Here is an 11,888-nt window from a genome sequence, read left to right as displayed (position 1 = left end):
TGGAGGAGATGGTCATCCTGTCTTCTGCCCTGGAGTACAATGCTTGATAAGCTCAAGAGTATACAAAGAGGGCAACCTAGATGAAGCGTTTGAGTCCATGTCACAGGAGCATTGGTTAAAGGAATGAGGTGTGTTTATACCTGGAGAAGAAAAGACTCAGACCTGTCTTCCAGTATTTGAAGGGCCTTCCTCCCTGCTTGGAACCAGAAGAGTTGAGGTCAGGAAGAGCTTCCAAACAATTAAAAGTTGGCCCAAAGGGAACGGACTGCCTAGAGAAGTAGTGAGTTCCCTATTCTTGGAGGTCTCCAAGTGGAGGTTGTATGACCATTTATCATGCAGGTTGTAATGGGGATTCATTTTTTGGAATATGGATTGGATTTGGTGGGCAGCAAGGGCCCTTCCAACTCTCCAGTTCTGGGATTCTGGGATCAGGCTGGTAGTGAGGAAGTTCCCTTCTCCCTGCCCCCTTGCCTCCCTCTCTCCTTTCTCCTCTCTCTTTTTTCTTTCCTTTTCCCTCTGACCTTCTCTTTTCAAAGTTGTTGTTTTGAACATCTCTGGAACCCTCGAGTGAGAGCTGCTCATGCTGGGATAACGTTTATGTAACATGTTCTTCACTGGGCTTGCCTCGTGCCAGGTCCAGCCCTTGGCTCCTGGCGGCCCTCCTGTTGACTATCAACACTGAGTTCTCACATTCTGAGAACTCAGGCTTCAGGAAGCTGGCTTCAGTTCCCCTGGAGCAGCCCAGTAGAATTTGCTCCCCCAAAGCCCTCTGAGGCAGCCTGAGAAGACAGCGGACGGGGGATTCCATGCACGTGGTAAGGGATTTCCTGGTGCCACTTTGGGTCTGGTGGTGTTTAGTTTTGTGCTCTGGAGAGCAGTGGGATTGCAAGCATAGGCACACACACACGCACACACACACACACTCACACTCACACACACAAACTTGGAAGTAGGAGGGGTTGGGTAGAAACAGGTGTGCTAATAGACATGACCTGGCTGTGTTGCCATTGGGGAGGCAAAGTCTCTCTGCTTCTGGTCTCCAGGGCTCCTGCCCCAGAAGGGCTGAAGTGCTGAGACATGCCTAGACTTTTAGTACAAGGAAATGCAACAGAGAAGAAACCTCCTCCTTTGGCTTTTCTCCCAGGATGCTGGGGGTTGAGCTAGGAAGAAATCTGAGTGAATAAAAAAGCAGAATGGAGTACAAGAAAGAGTGCTGGAGTCAAGAGACTTGGGTTCGAACCTTGACTTTGCCATTTATAGCCCAAAAAGATCATTTCTCTGGGCCTCAGTTTCCTCCTCCATCAAATGGAGGAGTTGGATTGTATAGCTTCTTAGGTGTCTCCCAGTTCTAAATCTAAGATCCTAAGGTGTTGATAATTCACCTAGCTCCAGTCTGAGGCCATAGAAAGACAGATGTAGACCTCCAGGAGTTCTTTATTTGGGGACCCACGAACTTGCTTTAAAAAAGTGCCAGTAACCGTATTTCCAGAGAATTTTTTTGCTTTGTAATCCAATGTATTCTACCTTATATTAAAAACATTATTCTGCAAAGGGTCCATAGGCTTTAGTAGACTGCCAAAGGGGCCCCCGATACAAAAAAGGCTAAGAACCTCCAAACATTGGTGAATGGTAAAGTTATCCAATTAGAGGGCAATACCAATCAAATTCCTGACTTGTTCATTGAGGGGCAGAGGCTGGTGGGTAAATGATCCCTTGAAGGTTATTTGCTTCACCTGAAGGTGCTTTGGGGGTAACTTTCAAGTTCTCTCCAACTCTCAGAGAGCTGGCCACCCCTACACACCTGGACCTGCTCCTTTACAGGTGACAGAGCTACCCTTATCATTCTAGGGAGTGGTTCATATGGCTATATCCAATTCTATTCTCATGGCTCAGGCCCCTGTACAATGGGAGACTGTACCTTCCTGCTACTGAGTCAGTGGAATTCAATCATATGAGAATGTTATAATGGAGTCTGCTACATAAGAATACTTTCATTGTACATAGCTCCTTACATCACGGGAGCAAAGAGGGAGAAAAAAAGGCCAATTATACTAAATCAACAGCACCTCTCAAACTCAAGTAATCCCAAATTATTTGGTTTATAAGCAAACCTCCAAATGCAGGAGTTTGTAAAGACTTTTCTCGGGAGGTTCAAAACTCCCCCTGTTGCTGCACAATGGAGGGGACGGCATCAGCCTCTCAGCTCTGGTCCTCACTCTCTGGGAGATCAAGGGCATCACCAGCTCCTGAAATGGATGTGCAGGGGATGCTGGTTTCCACAGGCACAGTTAGTCCACGTTTTAGTCCCATCTGTGGCCATGGGGAAACAGGCACACCTGCTCTGTCTAATTTGCATGGCAGCTGCACCATAGATCACTTCCATCCCAGTGCAGCCACATTCTGTCACTTCCTTCACGTTAGGTACACTGACTCTCCCCTCATGTGTGTGGCCACAGATTTATACTCAATACTGAGAGTCAGAGGACAGAGGGCCACAGAGTGAGGGGTTTTTACGATGAATAAAATAAAGAATCTTGGGCCATTAGGAATTGTCAAGACTGGGAGGAATTCATACTGGCGGAAGTAATCCTGGTCTTCTCTTTACCTAGAATTCCATCCTCTCCTCTGACAATCCTAGCCACAATGATTATTAATACTAATAATAACTATTATTGAGATAGCCCTTTAAGGTCTACAAAGCGGTTTACATACATTATCCAATTTGATCAAGGCCCAGCTGAAGAACCATTGTAGAATGCAAGAGTGCTCACCAGATGCTGGCTACCAGGGACAGAATCCCGGTCGCCTCACCCAAGTTATATGTCTATTCAGAAATAAAAATCCTGGAAACGAACAAAGGGGATGTCAGCTAGATAGCTACCTCACTTTCTTGGAAGAGACAGGACCCTCTTCTCTTTTCATGTGCTTTTGTGGTTCTACTGGAGCCTCCTATCTTTAGGAGAGGCCAGCAAACACTCCCTATCCAATCAGCCCCTTCTCCTTCTAGGTCTCTCCTATCCTGGGGCTCTGGCAGGAGCCTAGAAACAGCAAGCTATTTTTATTTATGAAAGTGTCAGTGGGCCGGCCTCCGTCTAGACAGCTGGTATTATCATTCGAAGCCGTCCTGGAATTTGAAAGAGTGGTTTATTTCGGGAGAAGTCCAGGCTCCGAGATTACACAGCTCATAAAAACAAGATGGGAGCTGACATTGGAGCCTGGGGAGAACAAGGTAACAGCATGGAGGTCAGCCATCCTCACTGGTGTTGGACCGCAGGCTTGTTTTCATAGAAAACAAAGACTGACTTGACTTTAGGGAAGTCAAGGGAGCAAGGTTCCTCCCCACCTCCTCACTTAGTCTGAGTAGAGCAGAATCTCACACAATGGGGCCTTAGAGGAGATGCCTCACCAGGCAGAGAAGGCAGAAAAGACAAGAGTGGAGTCATCCCCACTGGGAGTGGTGCTCCCTGGCAGGGTCCCATGATCCCAGGCCTGGGAAAGTTCAATGGGGCTGTCTCAGCCTGACACAGGCAGCAGGCCTGGGAGTCACTCTCTCTGCATGTGGACAAACTGTCCTAGACCCAGTCATGGGGGAGGGCAAGGGAATTGATGCTGCCTTTGGAGATGGAGGAAGCTAGTTAGAAACTTGGCTGTGACAATTCTTACCAGTGTGATAGCATCTCTGGGCCTCAGTTTCCTCATTTGTACAATTAGGGTATCCCAGCTCTCCACCTGTGTTCCCCATCTCAGTCCCTTGGGCTTTTTCCAAGCACAGACAAGCTACTCCCTGCATTGTTCAGAGAGGGGAACAGAGACTTTCTGATGTTAGGATTATGAGTTTAGAGAGAGGAGTAGCCTTTAAAGTGATCTCACCCAAGCCCCTTATTCTATTTTGTTTTATTATTTTCCCCCCAAGTCCCTTCATTTAGAAAGAAGGAAATGGAAGACCAACAAGAAGTGACTTAGGACCATAGGATGATAACCCTAGAGCAGGACAGGACCTTGGAGAGCATTAAGGATCACAGTTGGGAGGTCAGCTAGTCCAACGTCCTCATTGTACAAATGAGGAAATGGAGGCACAGGATGGTGATGTGACATGCCTGTGCTCACACAGCTAATGAATAGTATTTGAACTTAAGTCTTCCTGCCTCTAAGTTCAGGGGGCTATCCAGCTAAAAATCCCTCTGGCTTTTCCTCAGAGGTTAGCACAATACCTGGCACACAGTAGGCACTTCATAAATGCTTGCTGACTGACAATCCACTTTACCACATAGCCTCCTTAATCAGAGCCATGCAGAGACCCCCACATCCCTTACCTTCTCTGCTGCTTCTCAAGGCTGGGTTTTACATTTTAAGCAGCAGCTTCAAACATAGGGAGGATAGGCTAGAGAGAGGGTAGCAAGGGCTAACAGAGACCCATGCCCTGTGCCTGGCATAGCTGGGACATGGTGACTCATTGCATGTGGGAGGCACTGGGAAAGGTCAGGGAGGTTTTCAAGTCTAGGAAACAGAACATATGGTGGGAGTTGGCGTGGTACAGAGGAAGGAAAGCTGCTTCAGAGGTTATAGGTTCAAAGTCCACTTCTGATAACTAAAATCTCTGTGACTTTGAGTAAATGATTTTGTCTCTCTAGGACTCAATTTTCCCATCTGTAAAATGAGGAGTTGACTTTTGAGAACTCTTCCAGAACAACATCTATGGACCAGTTGTTTAGTCGGTTCAGTCATGTCCAACTCTTCATGACCCCATTTGGGATTTTCTTGGAGAAGATACTGGAGTGGTTTTGCAATTTCCTTCTCCCGTACATTTCACAGGTGAGAAAACTGAGGCAAACAGGGTGAAGTGACTTGCCCAGGGTCACACAACTAGTAAGCATCTGAGGCTAGATTTGAACTTGGGAAGAGGATCTTTCTGACTCTAGACTGGACTTTCTATCCATTGTGCTACCTACCTGCCCTATGGTGCAATTACTCCAAGTCAGTTCCCTTCCCTGGGTCTCTTGTAGGCTTCCCTGTTAAATCTAACAGTCTGACTAGATGACCTCTAAGCAGAGCTGAAGCCAGGAAATGTTGGAAGACTAGGGCAAAAACAATCAGTAGGAGGTCAGAGGAGGAGAGTGACCCATTCTCCTAGATCCTTTGGCCTACTCCCTGAGGGAGCTGGGTAGGGGAAGGAGACCCTGAAAGAAAGATACCATGTGAAATCCCAAGGGTGGAGGCCTAAGGCCAGAAGGAGTGAGGTCATACTGTGCAGGTTGGTGGAAGACAGAAGCTGCCAAGTGAACAGTCTTTGGACTGTCATGGAGATTATGTAACCTCCTAATTTCAGTGACCTGAGACAGTGTCCCTTTTGCCCTGCCCTAGTTATCCCTCTGCCTCTGAGGTCCCTTTGAACTCTCAACCCCATGTTCTCATAAGTAGCAAAGTGCTTTTGACTCAAAACCAGAATAGTCATTTCCCTCTCAGCCAGTTGGTGCAGTAAACAGAACCCTGGACCTGATATCAGGAAGACCTGAGTTCAAATCTAGACTTGGATGCTTAGCTGTGTGACCCTGGGCAAAGCACTTCACCACTCTCTGCCTCAGTCCCCTTGTCAGTTAAAGGGGGATAATAACAAGACATGCCTTGAAGGATTTATTGTGAGGATTAAATGAAATGTTTGTAAAGAGCTTTGCAAACCTCTAATCGTTAGGTATATGCTGGCTATTAAGAAGAGCTAGAATAAAAATAATGATTAACTTTTATATAGCACTTACTGTGTGCCAGGCTCTGTGCTAAGCATTTTACAAATATTACCTCATTTGGTCCTCACAACAACCCTGAGAGGTAGATGCTATTCTTATCACCCCTTTTTTACAGATGAGGAAACTGAGGCAAGCAGAGATTTTTTTTTTTTTAATGACTTTCTCAGGGTCACCAAATTAGAATGTGCCTGCAGAATTTGAACTCAGTTCTTTGTGACTCTCTCTACCCACCTAGATAGAGAGATAATGAGCAAAGCAGCAAAACAGGTAGGGGGAGAGAGGCCAGACAGTAGCTGGTCTCCAGTCTGGTTTCCTCATTGTGGAGATGTAGCTGGACAAAAAGGTCTTTTCATGTTGCCTCCTGTTTCTTCCATTTTTCCCATCCTACCTCCCAAGTCCTCAGGACCAAGAGGTGCTGGAACTATAAAATATTAACTCCTGACCATCCTAGAGTGCTTTTAAGTACATGAAATGCTTAAAATACATTGGAACCTCAAAACCACTCTGTGAAGCAGCTTCTAAAAGCATTATTACCCCATTTTATAGTTGAAAACCTGAAACTCAGACATGTGTCTCCAAGAAATTTAATTAAAAAAGCATCTAAGCACCATTTACCACCCTTATGGCTTCCTAGGATAAAATACCCTTTTCTGACTAGACCTGAGAGGTAGGTTATTGTCCTGATTGTTATTATCCCCATTTTACAATTGAGGAAGTCAAGGCAAACAGAGGTAAAGTGACTTGCCCAGGGTCATTCAGCTAGGAAGTATCTGAGGTTGGATTTCAGTTCAGGTCTTCCTGACTCCAGGCCCAGCTCTCTATCCACTGAGCCACCTAGCATCCCTCAAGAATCAAAAAACCTGGGTTTAGATCTGCCGGACAAATCACTTATCCGTTGTGAGCCTCAGGTTCCTTTCCTGTAAAATAAGGGAGATGGGCTGGATGAGGTCTCTACCATCTCTAGAGCTAAGAGCTCTCCAGAGTAGCAGCTTATCACAAGTTTTGCTAAATATCTAATGCTTCTCGGAGACTAATGAGTATTTATCAAATGCTTCCATTCCATTGGGAGCCCCTTGAGGACAAGGACTATCTTGTGCCTCTTTTTGTATCCTCAGCTCTTAGTCAGTGCCTGACACACAGTAGATCCTTAATCAACGTTTGTTGATTGATTGATTACTATGGGCCAGGTGATGGGCTAAGTTCTCAGGACATCAAAGGGGGCAAGAACAGTCCCTGTTCTTCCTTAGAAGACAAGTAGCTTTAGAATTTACATTCTAAAATGTCAAATTCATCTTTAGCGTTCCAAATGGGGAGACACCCCATCTACATCTGATACATACAAGACACAAGCAGGGTTAGATGGGAAGTCGTTGTATCAGGGAGGTGAGGCCATGCTGTGCAAAGAAATTGGATTGAAAGGAAGGAGGCTTGTGCAAGGTCACCAGCCTCACTTTAAGATCCAAGGAGCTGGAGGCTCCAGAGAAGACCCCTTGCAGAAGATGGATCTTGAGCTTATGGGCTTAGCGCCATGCCTGGCACGTAGTGGGGCTTCATACTGGCTTGTTGCTTGCTTTGATTTATGGAGACTGAATGGTCTAGTTGACTGAGGGTTCACATGACACCTCTGCTCCTTGTGACCTGGGCGACAAGTCCTCTGTAAACCTCAGTTGCCTTTATCTGTAAAATGAGGAGGCTGAGCTAGATAACCTCTGGGGTGTCTTACAGCTTTAAATAGAAGGTCCTACGATTTCTGGAAGGCTGGGGTTCAAATCCCACATTGAAGACTTATTAGCTCTGTGACCCTATGTCCTTTCACTTCTACTCATCTGTAAAAGGGGGCGAATAACGCCTGCAGGGCTGGAATGAGATAATGTCTGGAAAGGGCTTCTGAACTTTCCCTTGTTCTTATCAGGATTGTGATCACAGTATAGCTTAACCAAACAGGTGTGGGAGAGGACCCTGGGAAAGCAGGCCACCTACTTCCTTTGTCATAGTGAGCTGAGCACATCAGCTGAGCTGCTCCAAAAACAAGGAAGCTGTGGTGTCCATAGACTACCAGGACCACATCACCAGCCTCGGGGAAACCAGGCAGGCCAGCCCACAGCATGACTCTACACATAAAGAGACTGAGGGACACATTCCATGTGGAGGGGTCTGTTGAACACCTGGTATCCTTGGAGAAAATTCTGCTCAAGAGTTTGCCTGAGCTTTAAAACCCTGTCTGTTACTTAACCTCAGTTTTCTCATCTGCAAAATGGGGATCCGATTAAGGTCGGTATTCTGAGCACTCCAATGGACCTCTGACCTCTTTCATGTGGGCATTCCCTCCAAAGACGCAGATCCCAAACCATCCATGCCTGCCCATTCTATACATCCCTGGGCTTCGTCCTGCAAATTCTCCATACAATGGCTAACATTTATATAACGATTTACAAAAAGATATGTGTGTGTACATACATATGATTATATGTGTATATGTATATATACACGAGCACACACACATAATCTCCTTTGATTAGAAGGTTGCCCCTCCTTGTTGGGAGCCTTTTGGTCATCCTGGCAAACAGCAGCCGCGTAATAAATGTCCACTGATGAGGGCAGTGTGATATAGTAGACAGAGTCCTGGAAATGGAGTACGGGAGATCAAACCCTGCCTCAGACACTTACTAGCTTTATGATCCTGAGTCACTTAAACCACTGTCTGCCTCAGTTTCCGTATCTGCAAGATGGGGATAATAATAGCACTTACCTCCCAGGGTGGTGTCTCCAATGAGATAACAATGCATGTAAAGCCCTGCGCAAATCTTCATCAACATTATCTTGGATTCTCTTCATGCTACATTGCTATCAGTGGAAGACCTGTGCTGGCTACTATCTCTGGGTGAGTCACGCATCTTTTCTTCTGGCTATACACAGGATCCTAGACCCTGAACTGGGAGGGACCTCAGAGAGAGCCTAGTCCATTTTATAGATGAGGAAACTGAGGCCCCGGGGAGATGAGATCATTTGCCTAAGGCCTCTGAAGTAGTAAGTGACAGAGACAGGATTTGAACTCAGGTGTTCTGATTCCAAAGTTAGGCTCTCTCCACTGTACTCAGCATCTCTGAAATCAGAGGACAAAGGCATCCAGATAATGGATCTCCTGTGTCTCACACATTCCAGCCCTATTGCTCAGGACAGTCTGCTGCACACAGAGAGGTAAGCACACTGGGCAGCCAGGGGGCATCATAGTGCACAGAGAGACCCGAGTTCAAATGTGACCTCAGATACTTACTGTCTGTGTGACCCTGAGCAAGTCACTTCACCCTCAGTTTCCTCATCTATAAAATGAGCTGGAGAAGGACACGGCAAACTCACCAGTATCTCTGCCAAGAAAATCCCAAATAGGGTTACCAATGACTGAAATGACTGTACAGCAATGCTAGAAAGTGCTGGCCTTCCAGTTCAAATTCTAGGGGTCAATCAATTCTCCTCTCATCTGTAAACCAGGGGTTTGATTATGGTCAGTCTGCCAGTAGGTTTAAGTCACATCAGAGAAACTCAACAAGCAGGTATTAGAGGCCTCCTCCATGCTAGGCGCTGGGGATAGAAAGAGAAAAAAAAAACCTAAACAAGTCTGGCTCTCAGGGGTTTCCCTTCTATTGAGGGAGGGGCAGAATACCAGCACTCAGGGTCACACACAGTACAGAAAGCAAGAGAGAAACAGCAATTGCCATGATTCAGCCAGAGCTAGGGACTGTCACAGTCAATAAGCATTTATTAAGCGCCTACTATGTGCCAGGCAGTGTGTCAAGAGCTGAGGATGCAAGAAAGGCCACAAGAGTCCCTGACCTCAAGGACTTACAGACTAACAGGAGCGACAACTTGCAAACAGCTCTGTGCAAACAGGAGACAAGCCTGAGGGTCTCTATGTGCCCCACCCTGATTGCCGTGTTGGGAACAACCTCTGTGATTTGGCAGTCCAGACTTGGGCAGTGTGGGGGTGGGGCTCAGGGGCACCCCCTCCCCCTACCCGGCTTGGGACATCTGAATTCTCGGTGGCCTCATCCTCTGCCTGTTCTGTCCCTCAGTTCTTCTGTGGCCCAGGATCTTAGCTTCTCAGAGCTCGGCAGAATCTCAGCAACTCGTATTCCAGCAAGAATCCCTTCTAGGACAGCCGGATACATGGCCATCCAGTCTCTGCTCAAAGACCTCCCAGGAATGGGGAGCTCATTACCATTCCTGAGGCAGCCAAGTTGAAGGTGGGGGCCCACATCCTAGGTTTCTCTCTGGCCCCTCTAGACAAAGTAGGATTCAGCCGCCAAGAGAGCATCAAAAGCAGAAAGGGATTCTTTTCCATCCCCCCCAGGGGCTGGGAGAGATGGAGACACAAAAAAAGGCCCATTCCCCAGAACAAGGGGTGGGGCCTCAGCCTGCCAGACCCTCAAGGGAGACATTTCCCCTTAACCACAGTCTTGCTAAGGACTCAGGGGAAAATAAAAAGGTTCCACAGTTTCCCAGGACAGCAGACCCATAAAGAGAAATTACAGGGGAGGTTCACCCTCCGGGAGAGAAGAGGCTACATCCAGGAAGCAGACATTTCCCATTAGCGCATATCTGCTTGTTTTCCTCAGGAGGGAACTGAGGCACAGAGGGCCGATGCAATTTTCCTAAGGAAGGGCTGGGAATGAAACCCAGGTGTCTTAACTCTAAAACCAACGCTCCCTCCATTCTGACCCAGGCCTCCAAGACACATTAAAGCATCACCTCAAGTCTCATGGGTAATGAATGACTTCTGACTGTTGGGTCACATAGAGAGTGAACTTCATAAACATTTCTATGTAATAAAACAGACTCAGAAGAGTCATCTGGTACAGTGGAAAGAGCTCTGGGTTTGGTGTAATGGGGAAAATTCTGCTATTTATTCCCTATGGAACTCTGGGCAAATTGTGTCCCCTCTCTGGCCTCTATTTCCCCATCTGCAAAAGGAGAAGGTGGGAGCGGATGACACCCAAGGTCCCTTCTAGCCATAAGTTCTATGATCTCTCCACCCATTCCCTTTATTCCTCTCAAGAAAATGTAACTCAGGGTTGGCAGAAGCTGTACTGATTTTGAACCTCAGTTGCCTAGTCTGTAAAAGGAGGGGTTCTGATACATTAGCCTCGGGGGTCTGCGCTAGGTCTAGCTCAGGGGCCCCAGGATTCTTATACTAGTTAACCCTTAAAGTTTCATTCCAGTTCTCCGTCTATGACCCTGTGTTCTTAAAGCGGCAGAAAACGGAGGGAAGAATCTCAGAGCCCACCTCCTCAAACCCCCTCGTTTATAGCCTAGCCTGAAGCCCGGGGAGGTGGAGGGATTTGGCCAATGTCATGGAGGGAGACGGGGTTTGAACTCACGTCCTAGCACCCTGGAAGCTTAGAGAGGAAGTAACTGGATTGGTGGGTCGGGGGAGGGAGTCTGAGGTTCCTTGCCTGCTGCCCACATGGGAAAGCCCTCAGCCTCCCAAGGCCCTCGGTGCTCTAGACGGGACCTCCGGAGGAGGCAGGTTCTCCTCCCCCCACCCCCCACCAGAGGCCGGGGGCCTCCGCATCCCGGTCCCGCTCCCAGCTCCCGGGGAAGCGACAGACTGAGGCGTTCTCAGGCCAGGGCGAGTCAAATTCCAGAGCCCCAGGAAAGGACGCGTTCCTTTCCGAGCGGACAAAACATTTCTGGCACTTTCCGAAGGGGACTGAACACTCTGTCCACTTTGGCAGCGGCCGCCAGGATTCCTGGACGGACACAAGGGTGCATTCACATGCAACAAGATCCATTACACAAGCGCCTTCTCCTCCCTCGTCCCCACGTCCCCGCCCAGCCGCCCCTCCCGGCCCCGGGGCTGCTCCGGGGAAGCGCACACAAGGACTGCAGGAGGACTCCAGGAAGAACGCAGCAAGTGGGGCTCCGCACTCCCGGGCTGGATCCCCTCCGGGCTCCCGGAGACCGAGTACACAGGGACCCCGCCGCAATCAGAGCGCGCAGTCACCCGCACGGATGCACACAGCCACAATTATACACACAACCCCACACAACTACACCACCACACACGCAGTCACCCTCACGGATGCACACAACCACACACACAACTACACAACTACACCACCACACACAATCACCCACACGGATGCACAC

The 11,888-nt window shown here is 47.9% G+C and overlaps 1 long non-coding RNA gene across 2 annotated transcripts; it reads left to right on the top strand.

Annotated features, from left to right (window-relative positions):
• The first annotated feature begins 620 nt into the window (after positions 1-620).
• On the top strand, positions 621-11,471 carry LOC140504163 (uncharacterized). 2 transcript variants are annotated; one of them, XR_011966993.1, is made up of 4 exons: positions 621-815; positions 3,008-8,622; positions 9,812-9,982; positions 10,355-11,471. It is a non-coding gene; the product is annotated as an uncharacterized lncRNA (long non-coding RNA). The 2 variants fall into 2 exon arrangements; XR_011966992.1 differs by having other exon boundaries at positions 625-815; positions 3,008-3,229.
• Positions 11,472-11,888: the final 417 nt, after the last annotated feature.

Source organism: Notamacropus eugenii, chromosome 5 (genome assembly GCF_028372415.1).
Source record: "Notamacropus eugenii isolate mMacEug1 chromosome 5, mMacEug1.pri_v2, whole genome shotgun sequence".
NCBI lineage: Eukaryota > Metazoa > Chordata > Mammalia > Diprotodontia > Macropodidae > Notamacropus > Notamacropus eugenii.
This window is presented reverse-complemented; position numbering and strand designations above follow the sequence as displayed.